Source organism: Lepus europaeus, chromosome 18, assembly GCF_033115175.1.
Source record: "Lepus europaeus isolate LE1 chromosome 18, mLepTim1.pri, whole genome shotgun sequence".
NCBI classification, from domain to species: Eukaryota; Metazoa; Chordata; class Mammalia; order Lagomorpha; family Leporidae; genus Lepus; species Lepus europaeus.
The window spans coordinates 75,879,595-75,904,932 of record NC_084844.1 but is presented as its reverse complement, the minus strand read 5'-3'; the positions used below and the strand labels follow the sequence as shown (position 1 = coordinate 75,904,932).

Genomic DNA, 25,338 nt, shown 5'->3' with positions numbered 1-25,338 from the left:
AGGTGTGAATTTGTTCTAACTTTTATTTGATGAATATTCCCATTTCTTAAGTAAATATTTTTTCTAGATGTTTGATAGTATTGCAGGAGACATGAATACTTTTTGGTATTTCTGTTTTCTCATGTTTTAAATCACTGAACTTTTGACAGATATATTGTAAGTTAGCAATTAAAACATAAATATTTGGGTAAACCTCTAAGGTGTATTAGAAGTTCAGTAATTTTTTTTTTTTTTTTTTGCTTTCCTTCTGATTTATTTGAAACGCAGTCAAAGCTAGAGAAAGGGAGAGAGCGCGCCCATCCGCTGGGTCACTTCCCAAAAGGCCGGCGCTGGGCCAGGCTGAAGCCAGGAGTCTGGAGTTCCATCCGGGTCCCCCACGCGGGTGCAGGGCCCCCGCACTTGAGCCCTCACCGCTGCTCCCAAGGTGCGCATGCGCAGGGAGCTGGGCCGGGAACACAGACCCGGGATGCCCTGGTCTCAATCCCAGTACCAAACACGGGCCCCTAGGTCCCCGCAGGACGAGGCACCCAGCGTCTCAGGTCAGAGCTCAGCGGCCTAGCCTGAGAGGGGAGCGCTGTGTGCGGGACCCCAGGGCAGGCTGGGAGGACGCCCGCTCCCCCCATCAGATCCTGGGTTCCAGCTCCAGCTCTGCTCCGGACTCCAGCTGCAGGGGTGGCTTGGGCACTCCGGGCCAGCATGGGGAGACCCCGATGGAGCTCCCGCCCCAGCACTGCGGGCCTGGGGAGTGACTGGGAAGGGAGCTGGGTCTGACTTCCGCCCCCAGCACTGTGTGTTCCATGGCACAGCTGTGGACCCCAGTTCCCCCGCTGCTGTCAGCAACATGGCTCTGCCGAGGGGAGGGGGACATGGAGCAGCCCACCGTGACCCCTGGGCCTCTGGCTGTTCACCTCAGGTAAAGGGCGGGGCAGGGGCAGGGCAGGGTGGGCGGGAGGCAGGGCGGGGCGGGCGGGGGCCGGGCATGGGCAGGCTGGCGGGGGCGGGGACTGCTCGCCCAGGTTCTCCCCCTGCTGGCCCACTCTGGGCCTTCCCTGGGCCCCGGGGCTCCGCAGCCGCCACCACCACACACGTCCATCACCAACACCATCAACACCATCATCATCATCACCACCAATAGGGTGAACACCGACACCATAGCGCTCGCCAGACCCGTCCTGCGGGGGCCCGAGGGGCTGCAACACGGCCCCCACCCCAGAAACCCCGCCCCTCCCCAATGCCCCCGCCCCTCCCCAACCCGAGGCCCCTCCCCAACGCCCCGCGGCCCCTCCCCAGCGCCCCCACCCCTCCCCAGCGCCCACAACCCCCTCCCCAGAGCCCACAACCCCCTCCCCAGAGCCCCCACCCCTCCCCAGCGCCCACAACCCCCTCCCCAGAGCCCACAACCCCCTCCCCAGAGCCCCCACCCCTCCCCAGCGCCCACAACCCCCTCCCCAGCGCCCGCGCCCCCTCCTCCGAGCCCCGCGCCTCGCCGAGCAGGGATCCCCGGATCCCCGAGGCCCGCGGGGGAGGCCCGGGCCGGGCGCGGCCGCCCTGACCCCGACCCGCTGCCCCGCGCAGCTGCGTCGTCAGCAGCCTGGAGTCCTGGTGCCCGAGGACTACGGGATCCTGTACCTGAAGGGCACCACGCCGGCGCAGGATCCGGCCTCGGGGCTCAGGACGCGCTACCAGGTGACAGACAGGAGGTGAGGGCGCGGCCGGGGCCACGCGGTGCTCCGCGCTCGGTCCGCCGGCCCCTCAGCTGCCCTTGGCTGTGGACGCGGCCCCGGCCCGCCCCTGCCGCCCTACAATCTGTTTCTGGCCACTGCCTGCCACATCTGCTTTCTGTTCATCTCTGCGTCCTCAGTGTCTGGCAGGTGGAGACATGGGAGCTGGACAACCTTCCGGGCCTGTTCTCTCCTGAGTTTGTCTTGGGCTGTCCCGGTTGTTAGCATGGAGACTTGGTCACCAACAGAAAACTCCCTTTTATGAAAATGCTAGCGTGTAACTAAATGGTTTATGCATTTTAGGATTTTCTGTCAGTTTTGTAATTTTGTGAAGAACGAATGATCTGTTTGATCATGGGGAACTATTGTTCCATAACTAAACTTTGAAATACATATTTTGATAACTTTTACTTAATATATATTATTTTGGCATTGATTAGCATTTTAAGTTTCTTTAGTAAAAGTATTTTTATTCTACCAAATCTGCTTTCTGTTCATCTCTGCCTCCTCAATTTCTGTAAGTGTATAAATTTATATATATAGTATATATATCAATGTATAAATGTATAATTTTTTATAAATGTATAAATTTTAAAGGAAAAACCTGTATTATACTTCATTTATTCTTCTTAGTAATTACATTGATAGCATTACACTATTATTATGCAAATTAGGAGTACTGTTGGTTTATATCGTGGCTTCAAGGTGAGTATTTTTCCTAAAAGAAGTACAGAAGATAATTTAGGGAAGGGGCAAGGGGACATTTTATTGTTGGCTAATAGACTGCAGAGAACTGTTACACAGCTGTTTAACTGAGACGTTGCTTTGAAATCTCCATTATTTTACTGTGTTTTTAAAATTTTTTCCAGGAGATTCTAATAAAAATGGAAGAAGAACCAAGTTCTGCTTTGGACTCTGAAGAGACTTTTAATTCTTGTAGGTAGGGAGTAAATACAGAGATATATAATATTACAGGATAATGTATAAGATCCAATATCTTAGAGGAGTCTAATCTTAGAATAGCAAGGAATTAGGACTTGTGCTTTTAAAATGTGATAATATTTAAATAGTACTGATATGTGATTATCTGCAGAAATAATGAGTATCAGAAAATGTAATAACCCAAATTCTTGTGAATGAGCTTACATCAGATATCTGTTGCTCTCCTATCCTACAGTACACTAATTAGGACAATGTACATGTAGTATTAACCTTCATTATAATCTGCTTTTTGTTTTTCCCATATATATTTTACAGTACTAAAGACTTCTCTCAGAGTACCTAAGAAAGGTTAAAATGCAAATGTGATTGAATTAAGAGCTGTTTGTTAATGCCCTTTTAGGGCTCTTCAGCCAATAGGAAGGTTACAGCTCAAACAGGAAAGGATTCAGTTGGCAGGGCAACACTGCTGTTAAATGGTTTTATAGTATTTAAAGTGTGAAATTAATATTTTTCTACCCAGTAGGCAGCAGCTCTTATAATGTAATAAGCTTAATTGTAAATTTGGCACTTGGGTTAAACGTAGAATTCATAGAAGCACAGTGCTGGTGCATATTTTCTTATTAATATTAATAGACAAAACCTAGAAAAATGTAGCAGTGTCACATTAAAATAGCCACAGAATTATTGGTAAAATTTGCTTCAGAAGATGAAAATTATTTTTCTGTTGCCATTATAGCTCTTTTAAACTAGCTAGTAACAGGTTATTAAAAAATACATAAATTTTCCAGTGTTCAGAAGTCCTTTTGTGTAACAACTATTTAAACTGCCTCAGAAATCCTAACCTTTCTTCATAATCAGACAGCTCAGGCCTTAAGCCTACCACTGACATACTAGAGCTTATGTCTAGGGTAATGAGTTAGTTTCTCATCTGTAAAAAGGGCATTATATTGTCTGATCTGCTTCCTTCCCACAACTTTTAAATACTGGGGTAAAACAAAGCCTCTTGAAAATCTAAATGCAGAGCATGTTCCACGGCTCCCTAGTCTAATCCTCCGCCTGTGGCGCTGGCACCCCAGGTTCTAGTCCCTGTTGAGGCGCTGATTCTGTCCCGGTTGCTCCTCTTCCAGTCCAGCTCTGCTGTGGCCCAGGAAGGCAGTGGAGGATGGCCCAAGTGCTTGGGCTCTGCACCCACGTGGGAGACCAGGAGGGGGCACCTGGCTCCTGGCTTTGGATCAGCGCAGTGTGCTGGCCTTAGCGGTCCTTTGGGGGGTGAACCAATGGAAGGAAGACCTTTTTCTCTGTCTCTCTCACTGTCTAATTCTGCCTGTCCAAAAAAAAAAAAAAAGTGCTATCTGGAACTATAACAAATAAATTATGGAACTTAAATCTGTGGACACTAACTACAGCTTCATATGTCTAATACTCACAGATTTATTTTTATGGCCTATGAGGTTTTACAATGATTTGTATTTCTTAGTGGTTTTCTTCATTGATTCAGATAGGTAGAAAACAAATGGATTTAACTCTTGAGACACTTGTAGGGGGTTATATGATGCCTGAATGGTTTTAGGCCACAGCTTGCTTTGGAAGTGTTGATTTAAATTTAAGTATTTGGCTTCCAACTAATTTGCAGTGATGTGTTATGAGAATATATTATTAGTTTTATGCAATACATCTTACAGGTTTTACAGACCAATGTTACATGTTTCCTGTCAAGTTACATGTGAGAGAACACTGCCAGATGTGAAGGAAGAGAGAGAGTGTCCTGTGTGTGCTGCAGTGGATGTTTAACTTAGGGAATGGAGCACACATGGCCACATGGTGGAAGGACTATGGTTTCTCCATCCTCACCTCCTCTTCCCAAGGGCAACTGACCTTCTCCTCTCCAAAACAGGTGAGCCCTTGCCAGCACAGAAGACTACAGACTATTACATTAATCTGTCTAGCTGTAGAACCAGCTGCTTGCATGTTTTTAATTATCTTATTAGATGGTATAACAGTGACCTATGAAATAAACTGAAGGTGAACATATTTAACTTTCCTTTTATTATCCTATGTTTCCCAAAATCTTTTTGATTAGATTATAACTTTCTACAAAAGTTCATAGGAAGTCTGTTTGGTTTTTGATTCATGTAATGCTTTTTTTTAAGGTTTTTAAAGTATAATGTCATAGTGCACAGTATAGAAAATAATTTAATTTCTGTCTCATTTATTGATAGATTTTAGTCTGTTTATATAGTCAAAAAGCCATAGTAAACTTACCTTATTAGGCAATTAAGTTAGATGGAACTCAGACCAATTATTTGGCATTCTCTGAGAAACTCAAAATACTCCTTTATCTTGGCATTGCAGAAATGGCATAGTATAGAATGCAAATTATTGTATCTTTCTCTAAAATAAATTTTAAATTATATTTAACTCTTCTCTAGGTTCTTATATATGGTAGTTGATCACCAAGTTTACTCTATTTTTTAATTTAATTTAACTTGGCATCATTGATGAGTATATTTTCCCAAGCTGTGCTGTTAGGAAAAAATGTATTATTCTCTGATTTTTGACAAAGGGATAATTTTGAAGCAATAATCTTTAAATGTGATGTTGACTTTAAGAGACACACAAAATAATAAAAACTAATGATATTCAATTATAAGTCTTAGCCAATGTTCTATTATAATAATTTAGCTAGGGAACCTGATGCTGAATCTAAGAAAATAAAAAAGTTCCTGAATGCAAGAAAATCATGAAATACTTCTAAGTGTCTTTAGATAATAAATCCTACAACTGATATAGTAGGGTGACTGGAGACTTAATTCTTAAGACATGATATTTGTGAGTCCAGTTTCTTTTTTTTAAAAAATGTATTTGTGGCCGGCGTCATGGCTTAACAGGCTAATCCTCCGCCTTGTGGCGCCGGCACACCAGGTTCTAGTCCCGGTTGGGGTGCCGGATTCTATCCCGGTTGTCCCTCTTCCAGGCCAGCTCTCTGCTATGGCCCGGGAAGGCAGTGGAGGATGGCCCAAGTGCTTGGGCCCTGTACCCGCATGGGAGACCAGGAGAAGCACCTGGCTCCTGGCTTCAGATCAGCGAGATGTGCCGGCCGCAGCGGCCATTGGAGGGTGAACCAATGGCAAAGGAAGACCTTTCTCTCTGTCTCTCTCTCTCTCACTATCCACTCTGCCTGTCAAAAAAAAATGTATTCGTACTTTCTGACAGGTGTTTTACTCTGAAGAAATACTAATTTCATATTTCAAAAGAACTTTAATTGAAGAATAAAAGGAGTGTTTCTCTCTCTCTCTCTCTCTCCATATATATATATATATATATATATTTTTTTTTTTTTTTTTTCTAAGGAAATACAGTAAAAGGCACTTGGCTTCAAATAGTGGTGGTCTAATTCCTTATATTGAAGAGAGCTTCCAAAGTCACTTCCCTTTCTCAATTTGTTCTGTTCTCCATATCACTGAGACAGAGACTAACTTGGTAAAATGTCTTTTTATTATTATTCTATTAAAATATTTTTATTAGCATGCAATACTTTTGTGGTACAGTATTTCAGTACATATACAAAGCATACATCAATCAAACCAGGAAAATAGTTTTTCTATGTCCTTAGCTTTGTTCTGGTAACTACTAGTTGCTCTCTCCTGGTTCTTTGTGCAGTGTATAATACATTATTGTGAGCTGCAGTGGAACAGGAGCACTGTGCTGTGAACACTGGAACCAGTGCCTTCTGTCTGTGTTTGGTGCCTGTTATCCAGTCTCCTTCAATTCTCTTGCCACACCCTTCCCAACCTCACTGTGGTTTTGATTTACATGTCCCTGAAGGCTAGTGATATTGAACATTTCTTCATGCTTTTGTTTTCTTTTTGTGTTTCTTCTCCGGAGAAATATCTATTCAGATACTTTGCCTGTTTGGTAACTGGATTTGTGTTTTTGTGGTGTTTGGGGTTCTGTATATGTTCTGAGTCATAGTCCTTTGTTAGATGCACAGCTTGTAACTGTTTTCTGTCAGCTGTGCTTTGTTCCTTTTGCTGTACAGAAGCTTCTTAGTTTGGGATGATGATCACATTTGTATGTTTCTCCTTTCCTCTCTGCTCTTAGGGTCTTAGGGTCTTTTTTTTTTTTTTTTTTTTTTTTTTGACAGGCAGAGTGGACAGTGAGAGAGAGAGACAGAGAGAAAGGTCTTCCTTTGCCGTTGGTTCACCCTCCAATGGCCGCCACAGCTGGTGCGCTGCAGCCGGTGCACCATGCTGATCCGATGGCAGGAGCCAGCTGCTTCTCCTGGTCTCCCATGGGGTGCAGGGCCCGAATACTTGGGCCATCCTCCACTGCACTCCCTGGCCACAGCAGAGAGCTGGCCTGGAAGAGGGGCAACCGGGACAGAATCCAGCACCCCGACTGGGACTAGAACCCGGTGTGCTGGCGCCGCTAGGTGGAGGATTAACCCAGTGAGCCGCGGCACCAGCCCTTAGGGTCTTTTTCAAAAAAATTTAATGTTTGCCAGTGTTTTCCCCCAGTGGTTTCATAATTTCAGGACTTACATTTATATATCTTTTCCATTATGAGTTGATTTTAGATTATGGTGGGAGGCATGGGATGAAATTTTGGATTCTGGGTATGGATTTTCTATTTTAAAGTTTATTTATTTTTACGTGAAATACAGAGTTATAGAGAGGCAGAGGGAGAGAGAGGTCTTTCATCTGCTGGTTCACTCCCCAGATGGCCACAATGGCCAGAGCTGCACTGATCAAAAGCCAGGAGCCAGGAGCTTCTTCCAGGTCTCCCACGTGGGTGTAGGGGCCCAAGAACTTGGGCCATCTTCTTCTGCTTTTCCAGGACACAGGAGAGAGCTGGATCAGAAGTGCAGCAGCCAGGACTGGAACCAGAGCCCATATGGGATGCCGGCACTGCAGGTGGTGGCTTTACCTGCTAAGCCACAGTACTGGCCCTGTGGGTATGGATATTTAGGTTTAGGTTTCCCAGCACCATTTATGGAAGAGACTATCCTTTCTCTGGTATGAGTTTTGGTAGATTTATCAAAGAGCAATTAACTGTAGGTATGTAGATTTATTTTTGAGATCTCTATTCTGTTCCAATAGTCTATATTTCTGTTTTTATGCTGATACCATACTATTTTGATTACAGTAACTCTATAATATGTCTTGAAATCTGATGTTGTGATGCCTCCAACTTTGTTGTTCAAGATATCTTTATGTATTTGGGTTCTTTTAAAGTGCTTCTATATGAATTTTAGGATTGGTTTTTCTAGTTCTGTGAATAATGTCTTTATTATTTTGGTGGTAATTATATTGAAGCTGTGAATTGCTTCAGGTAACATGGACTTGTACTAGTATTAATTTTTCTAATCTGTGTACAGAGAAGAACTTTGTGTTTTCTTTTGTCTTCTTCACATTCTTTCATCAGTGTTTTGCAATTTTCATTGTAGATATCTTTCATGCCCTTGGTTAAATTTATTCTGGGTGATGGGAGAGCAGATCTTGGCCTCACTGTTAAATTGTTAAGACTCTTCGTGTCCCATTTGGAGTGCCTGGGTTCAATACCCGATTTCACTACTTACTCCAGCTTCCTGCTAATCCAGACCCTCAGAGGCAATGGTAATGACTCAAGTAATTTGCCTTCCATTTCTGGGACCTGGGTTGCGTTCTTAGATTTTAGGCCTGACCTAACCCTTTTTGTTGTGGGCATTTAGAGATTGAACCCAGGAGTGCAGTGGAGGTTAGCCCAAGTGCTTGGGCCCTGCACCCCATGGGAGACCATGAGAAGCACCTGGCTCCTGCCTCCGGATCAGTGCAGTACACCGGCTGCAGTGTGCCAGCCGCAGCGGCCACTGGAGGGTGAACCAATGGCAAAGGAAGACCTTTCTCTCTGTCTCTCTCTCTCATTGTCCACTCTGCCTGTCAAAAAATAAAATAAAAAATTAAAGATATCTGTGGTCATAGAATTAAATTTTTATGGCATTTATTGGGGGAATATTCAAATTATTAGGAATATAGATAACACAATAGCAAATTTAATATACCAAAGGGAAAATCAGGACAAGGTTTAGGTTCTATTAAAGTATTTGAACTTTAAAATAGTTTAAAATTTTTGTAATAGGGTCACTTTTAGCTTACAGAGTTTTGATGAAAATTTAATTTGGAAAAGGAAATAATAAGAAAATGGTTAATCTTTCATTGTGATTTGGAGAAACTATTTTTGAAAAATTAGTAAGAAAAATACTACTCCTGGAGCCAGCACTGTGTGCAGCTGGTTAAACTGCTGCCTATAGTGCCAATATCCCATATTGGCACCAGTTCAAATCCCGGCTGCTCCAACTCTGATCCAGCTTCCAGCTACTGTTTCCGGGAAAGATGGTGCAGTAGAAGATGCCTCAAGTGCTCAGGCCCTTGCACCCCTGTTGGAGACCCAGATGAAGTTCCTGGATCCTGGCTTTAGCATTGACCAGCCCCAGCCAATGTAGTCACTTGGAGAGTGAACCAGCATACTCTAACCAACCAGAATATAATCAGAAACTTAGAAATAGAGGAGAATAATTGGATGGCTGAAAGGCCTGTTGATTAAAGTCACAGGAAGGCTTTACCAATCAATCCTATTTTCTTCCATTTAGTCTTATTTCTCATTTCTCCCTTTATTTAAACTTTAAGAAGATGATAGTTTATGATGTCAAAATAGACTGAAATATGCAATAAATGTAAAGTCTGAGCAAATGACAAAGGTATATAGATTTGAGATTTCTAAAAGCTAATGTCCAGTAGTCTCCTCTTATTCCCTAGTACATTCTAAGACCTCAGGAGTGTTGTGTACATCAGTAGATGCATGAAACCACAGAAAATTCATGCCTTGGCCCTCCAAACTAAGTCCTTACTATCACATACTATGGCTTAAACTTCTGTAATTTTAGGCGCAAGGCTAAACTAGCCTGACATTCTTTTTCTCCTCTCAGAAAATCATTGATAAAAGTTTCATCCCTAATGTAGGTCAACATCAGGGTATATTTTTTTTTCTTTAATAAGTCAAACTGTTTTACCTTTTTAGTTTGCTTTTCTGTGAGATACCTGAATTACCACATCACTATTCTTGTGCTTTGGAATCATTATTAAACAGAATAAAGCTTCCTTGAGCATAAGCATTGTGACTCCCTAACAGCCACTCTGATGACTTGAAATGGCTCCCAAGTGGCTAATGGGTGGTAGTGTGCACAGCATGGATACACTGAGCGAGACAGAGCAAAATGGCGTGAGATTTCATAACGCTACTCATTACCATGTACAGTTTACAACTCTGAAATTGTTTATTTCTGGAATTTTCCATTTAATATTTTTGGACCCTCATTGACCAGGCATAACAAGCCATAGAAAGCGAAACTGCACATAAGTGAGAACTACTGTATGAGCATTAAATGGACTGGTAACAGATAGCCCTGATGGGCATATGAGAAATGCCTCTAAAATAGAAAGGAGAGGTCTACAGACAAAACCATTATTTAATGTAGGGACACATAGCCATGTATTTTTGAACTGTACACCACATATGGGCAAAAACAACTTTTAAGTTTTGGAATGTATTGGTACTCTGCCTGGCGCTGCAGGTGGATGAAGGGTGTTCAGCCAGTAAAGTCTATGCAGATCTTCCAAAATCTTAAAAATCTGAAGCACTTCTGAATCCTAACCATTTTGGATAAGGATGTTCACCTTGTAATGATTTTTAGTGAGTTTTTTAGGAGGCTTAGGTGGTGATGTACATCTCCAGAAGCCTCTGTGAATTGTTTATTCAAGTACATTAATCCCAACAAATTTGAAGTACATATTTGACCTTAAACTAAAGTTGATCACATGACCCATTTACTTTCTTTTTAACCTGTCCTTTCTTGGTTCTTTTAGACAATCTGTTGCTGAGTCTGGTTATATCCACATCTGGTTCAGGGTCTTTCCAGCAATGCCACCATTGGTACCTAATAGAGCTAACACTGTTGCCACTGAAGATGGTCTTTCCTCACTTTCACATGTGTATGTGACAAGAGTTTGGTGAGAGGAGACAGTGGCTGAGGGTGGTGGTGTGACAGAAATACCATGGGAAAAGGCAATGAGAGGGATGGGAAAGAAAAATAAACTATTACATACTTATTTGATAGTTCTGACTAGTGCCACTATGCATTTAGAATTATGACATACTGTATAAAAGCCTCTTTTCAGGAATTACTTTGATTTATTTTATGAGTTAACTTAAAAAAAGTTTTTTTTTTAAATTGAATTGTATTTAGTTACACAGAAATGCACAAATACACACACTCAGTGAGAGAGGAAAGAGGAGAGAGAGAGAGAGAAAGAAGAGAGAGAGAGAAAGCTTAGATCCCCTAGTTGGGGTGGAGAGAGAGAGAGAGAGAGAGAGAGAACAAGCTTAGATCCCATAGTTGGAGGGAGAGGGGAGAGGGCAGAGGGCAGAGGAGAGAGGAGAGAGGAGAGAGAGAGAGAGAAAGCTTAGATCCCATAGTTGGCTCCCCAAATGCCACAGTGGCAGTTAGGCCATTCAAACACTGGAGCTGAGAACCAATTCAGGGCCCCTCCTAGGTGGCAGGGACCCAAGTACTTGAGCTATCACCTGCTGCCTCCCAGAGTGTACATTAGCAGGAAGCTAGAAATGGGAGTAGAACTGAGATTCAGATCAGACACTGATATGGGATGTGGGCATGTTAACTGGCTTTTTAACCACCAGGTCAAATGTCTGAACCTTTTTACTTTTAATGTTTGTTTTCTTTCTCCAGTTGTACTACATATGATTATGTATCATGTGTATATTTATCTTTATATTCCTTGAGACTTTACAGTTTTGCTTTAAAACCGGTGTGTGTGTGTGTATCTGTGTGTGTATGTGTTTGTGTGTGTGTGTGTATTATCATTGTTAAAACATTTTGAGCTTCACTGTCCAATATGGGAACCATTAGCCATATAAATTTTGACTTAAATTAGTTAAAATTAAATATGTAATTCTTCAACTGCATTAGCCATATTTCAACTTCTTAATTACTATGTGTGATGAGTGGTTACCATTTTGGACAGTTAGTTATGGAACATTTCTGTGTTCTCAGAAAATTTTGTCGGATAGTGGTGGTGTAGAACTTGTGCAGTGAATGATGTATTCACTTAAAATGTAACTTATTTTCATCTTTAAAAAGAAAATATTTAACAGAAACATCTATTTCTATTTTTATAATATTCCATAAGTCCATCTAGTGTTGGAAAACATGCTTTAAGAGATAAGATGGAGACCAGCATCATCGCGCAATGGGTTAAGCCACCACCTTTGACAGCAGCACCCTGTACAAGGGCAGGTTTCAGTCCCAGATGCTCTGCTTCTGATCCAGCTCCCTGCTAATGCCTGAAGAAAAAGCAGTGCAAGATGGCCCAAGTACTTGGGCCCCTGCCACATATGTGGGAGAATGGATGGATTTCCAAGCTCCTGGTTTTGGCCTTGCTCAGCCCTGGGTATTGGGGCCATTTAGGAGGTGAGCTGGTGGAAAGAGGATCTCTCTCTATCTCCCTCCTGTCTGTGATTCTACCTTTCAAATAAATAAATCCTTTTTTTAAAAAAAGAGATAAAATGACCTTTTAATTAGGACTTGGGATTTTACTAAATAAATGCCTATTTTTTTTTTGACAGGCAGAGTGGACAGTGAGAGAGAGAGACAGAGAGAAAGGTCTTCCTTTTGCCGTTGGTTCACCCTCCAATGGCCGCCATGGCCAGTGCACTGCAGCTGGCACACCACGCTGATCCAATGGCAGGAGCCAGGTGCTTCTCCTGGTCTCCCATGGGGTGCAGGGCCCACATACTTGGGCTATCCTCCACTGCACACCCTGGCCACAGCAGAGAGATGGCCTGGAAGAGGGGCAACCAAGACAGAATCCAGCACCCCAACCGGGACTAGAACCCAGTGTGCCGGCACCGCTAGGTGGAGGATTAGCCTATTGAGCCATGGCGCTGGCCATAAATGCCTATTTTTAAATTGTTGGAAAATAATTTGTTCTTGACTGTATAAGTATTTCCTTTTCTGTACTGCTTACATTACAAACTGTGTGGCCACTTCTTTACCTTGTTATAGAAAGTTAGACATCAAGCTTATGTCAGTTATCCTACATACCAACGTAAATGAGGTAGGATGGCAGTAAGAAGAGCGTGGGGGAGATATGCAGAGAAACGTCTCAAGGAAGGGCATTCTTCCTTATGTATTAATGATATCAGAAAGGCCTTTAGGGGCAAGTATTTGGCCTATCGGTTAAGATGCCTACATCTCACATTGGAGTACCTAGATTTGATCCCTAGCTCCAGTTCCCGATTTCAGCTTCTAGCCAAGGTGGACCCTGGAAGACAGTGGTGATGCCCAAAGTACTTGAGTCCCTACCACCCATATTGGAGCTGTGGATTGAATTCCTGGCTACCAGCTTTGGGCTGGTCCAGGCCTGGCTGTGCAGGCATGTGGGGAATGGGCCAGTGGATGGGACATCTCTTTTTCTATCTCTGTTTCACTCTATATCTCTCTGTCTCTCAAGTAAATCAAGAAAAAAATCAAAAGAAATCACAGTAGACCACAGAATAGAAAATTTATTCACTTCAGATAATTTCACAGAGATTTCCTGGTACAGTATCCTTTCCTCACCTCATTCCTAAATGTTGATCCTGTTTTAAAAAAAATAACATAATGACATGTTATATATTACAGTTTTATGAAATTAAAAAATGAGGTAAAAACATTCCATAAAGTTAAACTTATGCACATTTTCTTGATTGTTTTTATAAAAGAATAATTGAATTTCCCTACTTTAATGTGACTTTAGAGACTGCTAAATTTTAGTTTTGAAGGAAAAATATGTTTTTGTACAAAATCAGGCATTATATCGACAGTCCACAAGGTTTTTTTTAATTCAGTTCTTTATGTCTTTGTGGATATTGAGGTGGAATCTCAGGACTTCTCAGTTCAAACCTTAACCTAAAATCATCGTAACTTTAGCAGTCAGTCCCTCATGCAGGGAAGTGTTCTTTGCTTTTGTTTCAGTGGGGCCTCATATGGGAACATGTTTCATCTAGACATATGAAGATATTTGTATTAGGCAGATGATAATTGTGCATTCTGTCTTTATATGCATTTAAAATGTGTCAGTGATGTGCCCTGATGTTTCATTATGGAGGGAAAAAAGCACTCCCAGGCCACAGCAGAAAGCCGGACTGGAAGAGGAGCAACCAGGACAGAATCCGGCGCCCGGACCGGGACTAGAACCTGGTGTGCCGGCGCCACAGGCAGAGGATTAGCCTACTGAGCCACGGCGCTGGGTGTACATCATTTTTTAAAACAATTAAATTTAACAGTGAGTGGCCACCGCAATTGCCACTGCTGCTGAGGCGGAGGCCATGGAGGCCATGGAGGCCATGGAGGCCATGGAGGCCATGGAGGTGGAGGCCGAGGCCCCTGCGCAGGGGGCATGCCCAGGGCTCAGGCCAGGCCTCAGTTGCCACGGTGCAGCCCCACCATGGCGCAGAGCCTGTAGATGGAGATCCCCATCTTCGGCCACGGCATCTTGGAGTGCCTCAGCGAACAGCGGCTGCAGGGCTGCCCTGTGACGTGTCGGTGGTGGTCAGAGGTCAGGCCGCGCTGGCCGCCTGCAGCTCCTACTCCTATTCAACAGCAGCCGCAGCGCCGTGGTGGACCTGCCGGCGGCCATGCAGCCACTGTCGTTCCAGCAGACCCTGAGCTGCTACACGGGCCGCTGAGCACGGACGTGGGGGGCCAGTTCCTGCTCATGGACACAGCTGGCTTCCTGCAGATCCAGGAAATCCTGGAGAAAGGGGCCAAGTTCTTCCTGAAGGTGAGCTCCTGGAGTGGCATCTCCCAGGGCCTGCACGCCGAGGGGCGCCCTAGTCCGAGCCGCAGAGCCCTGTGGTGCAGACTTCCAGCTGGCCGGCCTGCAGCTCGCCGCTGCCCCTCGTGTCGCGGGTCAGGACGGAGCAGCAGGAGTCGGACTCAGTGCAGTGCATGCCTGAGGCCAAACGACTGTGGGACGGTGGCCCCAAGGAGGCCGGGGGCTGCGGCGGCAGTGGTGGTAGCCGCAAGATGGCCAAGTTCTCCGTGCTGGACCTGGCGGCCAACAGGCAGCCCCCACAGCAGGCCCCCACCAGGGTGGCCTTGGCCATGGGGGTGGGGCAGGGCAGCCAGCCAGCGGGGTGGTGGCAGCAGCTGCGGGCGTGGGGAGCAGGCCCAGCATGTCAGAGCACAGGAGCCCGGGCACCTGGAGCGCCTACACCAGCGACAGCCCAGCTTCTATCACAAGGAGGAGGACGTGGGGGAGGAAGGCTAGGACGAGCAGTGCCGGCAGATCTGCAACAGGTACACCGTGCACAGCGCGATGAATGTGGGCCCGACAGCTGAGAAGGTTGAGGCCCTCCCGGAACCTACAGTCGGATCTGGGTGTGGCAAGATTGGCGTCGCTCCCGGCCCAGCTCATCGACCAGATCGGCACCCGTTGTCATCCCAAGCTCCAGGACGAGGTGGCAGGTGCCAAGGTGTGCATCAGAGGGCGCAGCTCAGGAACCCGGCACGAGGTCTTGCCGTGGTCGCTCATCGCCGCCTCCTTTGACCTGAACGCACTGGCCCACAGCTGTGGCACCAGAACCCGCTGGACAGCCGCGCTCTCCACGCTGTCCAGTACCACTGCCGGAACTTCAAGGAGAGCGAGAGGAACACCATCGCGGCCGGCGTGTGCCCCAACGCATGCCAGATTGTGCGCCAGAGCTGGATGCCCAAGCTAAAGCTGCTCACCTGAGGGTGACCCTACACCACCTGCATCAGGGACTCAGGCAAGATGGAGCTGGAGGTGACAGGCAGGGAGTACGGCTTCCAGCTGGCCAGCTATGGGGCAAGGCGGCCCCTCCGCGGAGGCCCTGCAGTAACTGCGCCCCCATACCCCACCCAGGAGGGCCATCACACTCCCCCCACCTCACCCAGGGGGGCCGTCACACTCCCCCACCCCACCCGGGAGGGCTGTCACACTCCCCCCACCCCACCCAGGGAGGCCATCATACTCCCCCACCCCACCTGGGGGCCCATCACACTCCAACCACGCCACCCCCATGTCCTGTCACATTCCCCCCACCTGGGGGGGCCATCACACTCCCCCACTCCACCCTTCTGTCTTGTTACACTCCCCCACCCCACACAGGGGGGGCATCACACTCCCCCCACCCCACCCAGGGGGCCATCACACTCCCCCACCCCACCCAGGGGGGCCGTCACACACCCCACCCCACCAGGGGGGCTGTCACACACCTGACCCCACCCGGGAGGGCTGTCACACTCCCCCACTCAACCCGGGGGGGGGGGCTGTCACACTCCCCCCACCCCCATGTCCTGTCACACACACCTTGGTCAGCAGCTACTGTCTGTCCCTCCCCAGGCCCCGCGGGGGGGGGCACTGCATGCTCCTGGGCCCCCCTCCCCTGTCCCAGCTCCTTCCCCATTGTGAGAGGCCAGGAGGAGTCAGCAAGGGTGGGCAGGTGGGTGGGGGGCAGGCCCGGGTTTCCTTCTTCCACACACAGTTCCCCCCTTCCCTCACCCCAAGCGTTGTGCCCCCTCACTCACTAATTCAGGCACAGGGCAGGAGCCTGCCTGGTGGAAGTCCTTCTTCAGACTCCGCTGGGACTCAAGGGGGGCTCTCAGGACCCCTCCCCATCCCCCAGTGCTTCCAGGCCTCCAAAAACCGCCTCCCTGCCTCTTTCTCAGTCCCTGTGCCTGGGGGCTGGGGGTGGCAGCCCAGCACCCTGCTCTTACCCCTCCATCTAGCCTGTTTGCCCCTCCCCCATCACCTGGAGCCCAAGGGAGGGAGATCCTCAGCCAAGGAGGCTCTTGGGGCGCCCACCTCAGGCTAGCGGAATGTGTGTGTGAGTGTGTGTATGTCTGTGTGTGCGCATGTCCATGCAAATTGAATGAAGGTAAAGAGGCAGAATTGGACCAGGGTGGGCATGGGGGGAGTAGGCTGGGAGGGGCGAGGTTGCTGCCCTGCCCTCCACTCCCCGCCCCTGCCCTGCTGCCACCCCACCCCTGGACAGGGCCCCCAGCCCCTACCTGTGTACATAACTTTTTAAAACATTTTTTAGCGAATGAAATATTGAAGTGTAAGATTTTCTTTTATTTTTCAAACCACCGGGACTGGGTATGACCCCACCCCCCCATCTCCAGGTCCCCGGTGGGGGTGGGACGCAAGTGGAAGGCAGGATACTGGGGGGGCATGTGCTGGGCAGGCAGGCAGAGTGTGCGTGGAGTGTGCCTGTGTGTTCCTGACACGGGTCCCATGGGTCTGACCCTCTCCCCTCCCTCCCTCAACTCCCCCCCCCCACTGCTGTAGTTCAAGGAAGGTCCTGGCCTTGGCTGGTTGGGTGAGCCTGGTTACCCCAGGGGCAGAGCAGGGTCCACTTGGGCCGCTGGCAAAGTTTTTTCTCTCACCATTCCTCTCCTTCTCCTCGCTCAGGGCAAGTGTGTGTGTACGTGAGTGTGCATAAGTGGGTGTGTGTACACGAGTGTGTGTAAGCAGGTGTTTGTACCTGCACATGCGCACACAGAGTGTTCTCCCCGCCCCCATTACCCGGCCTTTCTGCCCCCTGCCTCTGACTTCTGTGTGCCCCTTGTACCCAAAGATCTTGCTTTCCAGAGGAGGCTTTTTAGGGGAGGTTCTGGTGGGGGGGCCGGAGGGGGTCACCCCTCACTGGACCCTTCCAACAGCGTGCCGCCAGCCTGCTTTGGGGGGAGTCATGGCGCTCTTTTCTCTTAGCCCGGCCCGCGCCTTAGCCCCCAGCCAACCCGAGGGTGTTTGTGGTGGGGGGTAGTCGGCACCCCCTGCTAAAGCGCAAACATCTTAGTTCACGCCACCCCCACCCCAGCGCCGACCCCAAAGCACAATATCCTGGTGACACTTAGCAAGCAGCTGGGGCCAGGGGCAGGCAGGGGGCTCCAGCCAGACCCTCAGAAGACAGTGGGCATGCCCAGGTGTGCCCAGGCCTCACAGGCCTGAGCAGGGGGGACTGGCTCTCTGGAACTGGGGTCTCCTCCCTCTCCACCTTTTCCCACGGTGGGGGCACTCCGCTGTACCCGGGCCAGGTGGCAGAGCCCAGTGGTCTTCAGGGATCCCGGGAGGTGGCCCCTGGTTCCTGGGACTGAGGGGGGACTACCCACCAGGAGAGCCAAAGACAGGGCTGTGCCTTAGCCCAGGGGCCCCTGGGCGGCCAGCTGCTGTCCCTCCTTGCCCTGCCCTGCACCCCATGGTTGCTCACCCTGGGCAGCCAGGAAGGAATGCAAACAGGGGAGAATCATCCACGGACATTAAAAAAAAATTGAAAGAAAAAATAAAAAAGACTGTAGGGTTTTCCCCTACCTGCGCTCCCTTTCCTCCCCCAGCCACCCACACCCGGGCCCCCAAGCCCCTTTTCACACAGGGCCAATCGCCCCGACACCTGGCCCCACGTGAAATGCCAAGGCCCTCCCTTCTCGCCCCCTCCTCGGGCCTGGAGGTGAGATTGCACATGAACTTCTGTAAACGAGGAGCGTCGTCGGGAAATGTGAACCCCAGAGTGTCCGTGATAGAATAAACTAAACGCCTTTGTAAGAGAAAAAAATTCAAGTCTCATGACAATTTATGTTCATATCTTTGGAAAATATGACATTAATATGATTAGAAATAGATATTCCTCTGTAATCAGCTACATGTACTTACTATTTATATGTATTCATTGCATAGTCTAGTGCATTTCCATGTCAGAGAAAACTATTGCGGGACATGGCGCTATCTAAGCAGGAATTCTCACTGCTGTTAAAGTTTGATTCCCTGAGAAATCATGATGACATTCATGGCCGTTGTTATTAGTCAGGCACAGTGTTCCTTTCTGAGGACAGGGATAGGTTCAGAGTCCTTCTCAACACAGTGGCTCACGACAGCCTCTGGTCCATTAACCTCAGTGTAGTGATGAAACCTAGATAGGGTGCCTCTCCCAACTTGGGTGCTGATTGTTTTCAGGGACCCAGTGCCTGCAAGGTAGAATAGTTACCACTAAATGGCAGTCCAACCTTTAAAAGGAATCCTTCCATGCCCATGCCTCTAAACTAGTCCATTCAAGGCTTTTGTACACCTAAGTGACCCAGGTTATGAACCGTCACAACAGCTGTTGTTAACCTACCTTCTGATTGCAACTGGTGAAAACTCATCTCCATGTCCTTAATTGTGGTACTCAAAAATGAAAAATTTGGGGAAGAAACCACAGATTTCAACCTTGCCTTGTTGCTAGAAGCAATTTTGCCCATAATATCTAGAGTATCATGTGTCCTTTTAGTGTCTCTTCCATCTTATTCCAGGGAGGTGTGTTTTCTAATTCTCATTCCTTTTTTCTCTCCACCAGTTATTTAGTTTTCTTCTGAACCTTAGATTCCTCATTTGGAAAGGAAGATTAAAAACACTCTCTCAGAGGGTTATTGTAGAGGGTAGAGGTGAATTATGGAAAATATTTTTTTCATAAACAGGTTTTTTGGCATTTTAATGACATCATTGTTAGAGTTTTGCTATTTATTTGTGCTCTCTCTCTCTCTTCTTCCCTCCCTCCCACCCACACACTCCTTCTCTCCACATACCTCTATTGTGAGTATTCAAAAAATTCATGAAAAATGTGTCTTAAGAAAGAACTATGCATGAATTTTGAAATGTTTGCACTGAAATAAACTTGTCCTTTTAAAACAAAAAAATTATTTATTTATTTACTTTATTTACTTATTTGAAAAAGTTGTAGAGAGAGAGAATCTTCCATCTGCTGGTTCACTTCCCAGATGACTGCAATGTCCATTTTTGGGCCAGGCTGTAACCAAGAGCCAGGAGCTTCTTCCTGGTCTCCCACATGGCTACGGGGGCCCAAATACTTGGGCCATCCTCCGCTGCTTCCCCAAGCACGTTGGCAGGGATCTGGATTGGAAGTGGAGCAACCAGGACATGAACCAGCTCTCATAGGGGATGCCTGTGTCACAGGTGCCAGCTTTACCTGCTACGCCACACTGGTCCCTAAATTTGTCTTTTAATACTATTTTCCGTGAACTTTTTGAAGTACTCTTATATATATATGTTTTTATATGAAACAAAATTTAGCAATATCTTTTTATTTTGTTAATGAACTGAAAAATTCCACAGCTCTCTCCTTGATATTCCCCATTTTTTCACATGTGTTACTGAAGTTCAGGAGAAGGCCCACTATTCATTTTGTGATGTAAGAAGCTTTCATTTGGGCCTAGCTCCCCAGAAGTGCTAAACCTTTCAGCATTTTTCTTTCCGGGGTTCTCGTAACCTCTAATCGCTTGGTGCTAGTATTTCAGTTCCACAGGTGCTGCAATTATTTTATAGCCTCAGTTTTAATTTTGAAGTATGAAACCATTTTTCCCTCCTCTATACCTACCAGAGTGCTTTGTATCAATCAAATTTGCACATCCATTGTTCCACTCCCTTCACTTCTTCCTAAAAAAAAAAAAAAAACACTCTATGAATCTAAGGGCATAGTAGGCACTTAATTAATGTTTATTTACCATGTGTCACAATTTATTGATGAAATACTATTCCATGGGACGAAAAGACAGTGAGTAGATTGTCTTGCGGCCTTTCTGCTCCTCTGTTATTAGAGCTCTTCATCAATGTGAGATTGTTATGCCTTAATTAGAACTTAAGTACCCATGAATACATTTAAATGATTGTAAATTTCAGAGATAATGTTTCCAATTCACATACCTTAGTCTTTCTCTGTATCAAGGTACAGGGTGTTATTTAAGCTAACAGATAATTATCTTTCATTACATTAGCAGTATGCAACTTGACCTTAAAAGCCTGCTTACCTTAACAAGATGGCAATGAATCCAGCCACCAGCTGTGCCTCCCTGTACTCCACAGTTCTTGGTACCTGTGAATGGATCTTGATTTTGGAAGACTGAAGGAGTCCTTCATATTCCCGTGGTATCCAGAATTATTGGTGTTTTCAGGCCATAGCACTGCAAGATCTCTCATGAATTTCTGTTGGACTCAAAATACTTTTGAATTCTGTGTTTTTGTTCTGATTGTTCCTAGACCTACAGGTATTCATGCATTTCTGAGATGTGTTCCTCTGATGTGCATATGTGCCCATTGCCTATCCTGTCTCAGATTATTGCCAAAAACTAGATGAAAACAAAACTTCAGCAGTATGAGATTTGAGTGTACATGAAACTGTTTAGAAGTAGAACATATTTAACGTGCTATAAGTTACACAAATGAAGTAAGATGGTTTAAAAAGAAAACAAGCCAAGATTTCAGTGACTATTTTTTTGACCTTAGAGTGACTAAAGTTTTCTTAACAATGGAAAAAGCAACAAGAGAAAATAAAGTTACAACTAAATTATACATGAATTAAAATTTTTCAATGTTTTAAAAATCTAGACAGTTTGATAAAAAAAAGTTCTGGCTGATAAATTTTTGATGTCTTTGATGTGTGAAAAACTTTCTTCTTGATCATTAAGGCATACTAAAATAAAAGCAATATTACAATTATTATTAAAAACAGTGTTAATTTTAAAAAAGATTTTGTTTATTTGAAAGGCAGAGTTACAGAGAGAGGGAGAGAGAGAGGGAGAAAGAGATCCTCCATTGGGTGGCTCACTCCCCAAATGGCCACAAGGCCAGGGTAGGGCCAGGCTGAAGCCAGGAGCCAGGAGCTTCTTCCAGGTCTGCTGCATGGGTGCAGTGGCCCAAACACTTAGGCCATCTTCTTCGCCTTCTCAGGCCATCAGCAGGGAGCTGTAGCTGACACAGAACAGCCAGGACAAGAAGTGCCACCCATATGGGATGCTGGCATTGCAGGTCATGGCTTTACCTGCTTTGTCACAATGCCAGCCCCCATCACCAATATTAATTTTTAAAAACATTCTTTGTTGGATATCCTTCTCCAAACTTTTCATGTATTCTTTTTACTTTCATTATAATTCTTTGAATCGATGCTATCACTCCATTTCACAGATGAAGAAATTAAGATGCTGTTATTACTGCAGTTCACATGGGAGGCTAAGTAACTTGTTCATGCTGGAACAACTAGTACATTGTGTACTCTTCCTAACTCTAAGACTGGTTTTGTTGATTCTGGAGTGTGACTGTTTTCCATGCTCTTAACTATTATCCTGTACTTCCTAAAATGAGCAAAGGACAAGAAAGGAAGTTTTCAAAAGATGAGATAAAATGACTCCAAAAGCATAAGCATTTTGCAGTTTCACTAATAAATGCAAATTAAAACTAAAATGCAGTGTTTTTTTTTCTTGCTAACAGAGTGATGACAATAAGAAATTTTTGTGGAGTGGTGCTGGAAATGCATGAGTTTCAGCATGGGGTTAAAACGTGTGTCCCTGTTGGCGGAACAGATATGATTGAGGATAGATGTCAGGTTAAGGCTGGAAATTCTGCTGCTGCCAGTAGGGAGCGGCCATTGTCTTTGGTTGCACTTCTGGAGCACTTTGGGAAAGATACGTCTTTCCCATGGTCAGATTTTTGAGCTTCAAGTGATCAGTTGGTTACATTCATGGCTGTTAGCATAGTATGCAAGATTGTCTTTTCCTCAGATGATAGGGTCTGGTGGGTAATGACTGAACGCACATGTGTATAGGATGACTAGAGGTTTCAGTGGCTTTCCTTTCAGCAAATCTCTCAAGATGTTGTTGCCAGGGTTTCAGCACTGATGATAAATTTTAAATTATATGTTTATTTGTGGTAAGATGAAATTTGAGAGGAAATTCAAAAAACTGATCTTACTTGCCTCCACTGTTGACAAAGGATTCTTAATGTTTGGTTTGGTACAAAATGCAGGGGATATAGCTCTAATTCCTTTATTCAAACTCAGTAAATAGTTTGCGACAATGAATTTCCAATTGTTTCCAAGTAGAGGAGATTTACTTGTATATTAATGAGGCACAGGTGTTGGGCCCCTGGTGCCTGCATGCCTGGAAGGCATATTTCAGTTGTTTACTCAGCAATAGGTACTACAAGGTATTCAGGCTTGCCTTAGCAGTTTTTACAGTGAGGCTTTTAACCTTTTGATATTTTTTTCAAATTTACCCTCACCTATTAAAATTTTAAAACTGATCATGTAGAAAGAAGTTGCAGAGATTTCAATAGTGAATAGCAGTAACAGCTAAAGTAGTCTTATTATACTTAACTGCCCAGCCTAACATTAAAGAGAAACAGGCTTATCTACATGAATATTTCATGTGAGAAATCAGTGTAATCAACAATTCATTTTTTCTTGCACATTTTTTGAGGAAATATGTCTTTGGCAGTCAAGTATTTATTTGGAGTCAACTATTTATATTAATATTCAGTTTTTTGTTTATTCACTGAACTGTACTACCAGCATTTTGGTGGAGATGGAATAGCCTCCTTAGACATTATGAATTTCAGTTGCTGGCATAATTATAGCTTTCTCTCTGTATCTCTCTCTCACTGTCCACTCTGCCTGTCAAAAAAAAATTCTTTGTTGGATATCCTTCTCCAAACTTTTCATACATTCTTTTTCATACATATTCATTAAATCTACAGAAGAACTGTCTCCCAAAAGACAGCCATGGATTCATAAACAGTGCAAAACTAAATATACACATTTTAAAAATTGCATTTCTTAGACTAGTTTAAAATTAATTTTCTGTAGAATTCCTCTTGAAGCAGAAGAATTCTAGCAAAGGGATTCCCATGCATTGGTTTCTTTTCTGTAGGAAATAATGGAGGAATAACTTGTAAACAACAGTTACTTGGCAACAAGGGCAGAAGGGGATTCATGGGCAGCTGAGAAGCAGCCGGTTCTGCAGCATTTGCTGGAAGATAAGAAGAAAATATTTATTTACAGTTTGTGATTGCACTAGATCAACACATTACCTGATGATCTGGAAGATTACCCATGAAGGGGATCACTGAATTTTCCAAGAGACTTCACTCCTAATCATTTGGCCTTTCATGTTTATCTTTCACAGAACATTTACTAATGAGATTGAGCCACCTTTAGTCCTGAGTAACTGGTGATGATAGAGCAATCATTTGCAATAACCATCTTTTCTTCTTTGGATGGTGCAAAAATCAGAGCAACACTTTTATGTTCTCCAAAATATTTGCAGAAACTCTTGAGCTGGGCAGGAAAGGGAGGGGGCAATTAGCTTTCAGGTTCTTACTGCATCAAGTGCCTTAATTTCATCATCCTCTCTTTTCATAAATAGAGGATCAGAAGGATCTTTGTTTTGTTTAAAAGCACAAAAAAGTCAAGGCAACAACGAGAAATAGAAGGAGATTGGGTTAGTGTCTTTGGAAGGGAAGAACCTTTGGTTACCTAAACTGGTAATGATCAGCAGCTATTTTTTAATTGCTTTGAAATAGTACTCCCTTTTGTTCTCCAACAATGAATTAATTGGGATTTATACTGGTTTTTAGAACAACTTCTACTCAAAGATTTTAGGATTATCTGCATAAATTGAGCATACTGTGTGCAGGTAAAAGTAAGAAATGCATGATATGTGAGACAGTTTTAGATTTAATAATCTAGATTGAATAACTAAAATACATTTTTCTTCTGTTATATGGAGGCAGTAAAGGCAGGAGACCTGCTGCTAGAATATTTGTATACAAAAATTTGTATACCACCTCCAATCCCTGTTGTTTAACTTTTAGTATTCTTCATTAGCTAAAAATAAACACAAATCCAGATTTATTTTAATGTTTATTACACTGAATTAAATAAGATTTGTCTTTTTAAGATTGCTTGTTTTCTAAGCTGATTGCCAGTTATAAATTACATTTTTGTTGTTGTAAGAGGAATCACATCACGTTGCAGACTGTTTTTCTCTACTCTTTACCTGTTTGTTTTAAAACAGAGCCTACACGTAGAGTTGTGCTTCTTAATAATCCCTGCCACTTCAACTAAGATTGGAATCATACTCAAGTATGATTCAAACCTTAATATTTTTTATTAATATAAATGTGGAGAGGGTTTTGATTCCATTTAATAATGTAGTTTTTTACATCTTGCTTTTTAGCGTGATTGTTCATTTCTTGCATCTTGGAATAATGTATTTATAAAATATCCCCAAATATAAATTATTGGGAGTAATATTGATGATATGAATATGAGACATCATAAATATCATAGCTCTTTTCAACTTTTAGATGATTGAATTTGGCCTATTTTCACATTTTATTATGATTTTTATGAAGATTTTCTTTTTTTCTTGACAGTTATTTCTTTGCGTTCTTTCTCAAGATAAAAGTCAGTGGATAAGTAGAATTAAAGAATTAAGAGCATGGTATAGTAACATTAAAGAAATAGTAAGTAAATAGTAAATTTAATCGATGTAATTGTTTTCTTGTGTATACTCTATGGGTCAGAGTCTCTGTGTTTTTTTCTTTCCCAGCATATCACAAACCCAAGGAAGGTTGTTGGCCAGCAAGATTGATGATGAATAATCCCCTTTCACAGGATGAAGGGGTAAAGTTGGTCTATATTAATCTCAGCCTCTTTTAGCTGTAGGAAAAGGCCAATGTGACCAGTTATCAGTTGTTCAGTGTATTTCATGTCAGCTGTTTTCTTTACTGCA

At 44.5% G+C, this 25,338-nt stretch overlaps 1 long non-coding RNA gene and 2 pseudogenes across 3 annotated transcripts; all 3 read left to right on the top strand.

Annotated features, from left to right (window-relative positions):
• The window catches only part of LOC133747049 (adenomatous polyposis coli protein 2-like), an 834,579-nt pseudogene that overhangs the window by 593,379 nt on the left and 215,862 nt on the right, over positions 1 to 25,338 (top strand).
• On the top strand, positions 2,377 to 21,127 carry LOC133747339 (uncharacterized). Of its 3 annotated transcripts, XR_009864310.1 has the most exons (4): positions 2,377 to 2,661; positions 4,346 to 4,557; positions 8,110 to 8,278; positions 8,374 to 8,444. It is a non-coding gene; the product is annotated as an uncharacterized LOC133747339 (long non-coding RNA). The 3 variants fall into 3 exon arrangements; XR_009864311.1 differs by lacking the exons at positions 8,110 to 8,278; positions 8,374 to 8,444 and adding an exon at positions 20,548 to 21,127; XR_009864309.1 differs by having other exon boundaries at positions 8,110 to 8,409.
• LOC133747335 (nucleus accumbens-associated protein 1-like) lies at positions 14,204 to 15,756 on the top strand (annotated as a pseudogene).